The following is a 1,074-nucleotide window of genomic DNA, read 5'->3' as shown; positions in this document are numbered from 1 at the left end:
ATTTTGGTTGGATTTATTTCCCATCCTCTCATGCGCATATGCTTAACCAACAAGTACAGACTGTCCGCTACCTCCTGCTCACTGGATCCAATCGGCATAACATCATCAATGTAATGGACCAGTGTGATATTTTGTGGAAGAGTCAGGCAATCAAGATCCCTTTGAACCAAGTTATGGCACAGTGCTGGAGAGTTAATATACCCTTGAAAGCAGGACAGTAAAGGTATACTATTGGCCTTGCCAGCTGAAAGCAAGTTGCTTCTGGTGGTCTTTATGAACTGGAATCGAGAAGAAAGCATTTACCGAATCAATAGCTGCATACCAGGTACCAGGAGACATATTAATCTGCTTGAATAGGAAATCACATCTGGTATAGCAGCTGCAATTGGAGTCACTACTTGATTAAGTTTTTGATAGTCAACTGTCATTCTCCATGACCCATCTGTCTTCTGCACAGGCCAAATAGGAGAGTTAAAGGGAGATGTTGTGGGAATCACCACCTGTGCATCTTCCAAATCCTTGAAGGTAGCACTAATTTCTGCAGTCCCTCCAGGGATGCGATACTGTTTTGGGTTCACTATTTTCCCAGGCAGAGGAAATTCCAGTGGTTTCCATTTTGCCTTTCCAACCATAATAGCCCTCACTCCATATGTCAGGGAGCCAATGTGGTGATTCTGCCAATTCCTAAGTATATCTATCCTAATTATACATTCTGGTACTGGGAAAATAACCACAGGATGAGTTCGGGGACCCACTGGACCCACTGTCAGTCGGACTTCAGCCAAAACTCCATTTATCACCTCACCTCCATAAGCCCCTACTTTAGCTGTAGGGCCACAATGCTTTTCAGGGTCTCCCGGAATCAGTGTCAACTCAGAACCAGTATCCAATAGGCCGCAGAAACTCTGATTATTTCCTTTCCCTCAATGTACAGTTACTCTAGTAAAAGGCCACAGGTCCCTCTGGGGAAGGATGGGTGAGAGGTGAACAGCATAACTCTTTGGTACTGTGACAAAGTCCTTCCTCAAGGGCACCCGGCCATCCCTTCATTCAAGGGGTTCTGGGTCTGTAATC

General features: G+C 45.2%; 1 protein-coding gene across 1 annotated transcript in view; it reads right to left on the bottom strand.

Moving 5' to 3' along the window:
* The window catches only part of LOC103742095 (neuronal growth regulator 1), a 280,876-nt gene that overhangs the window by 247,682 nt on the left and 32,120 nt on the right, over positions 1–1,074 (bottom strand). The gene's annotated exons all lie outside the window — the stretch shown is intronic.

The sequence above is a fragment of the Nannospalax galili genome, unplaced genomic scaffold (assembly GCF_000622305.1).
Source record: "Nannospalax galili isolate Female #2095 unplaced genomic scaffold, S.galili_v1.0 scaffold1560, whole genome shotgun sequence".
In the NCBI taxonomy this organism is placed as follows: domain Eukaryota; kingdom Metazoa; phylum Chordata; class Mammalia; order Rodentia; family Spalacidae; genus Nannospalax; species Nannospalax galili.
This window is presented reverse-complemented; position numbering and strand designations above follow the sequence as displayed.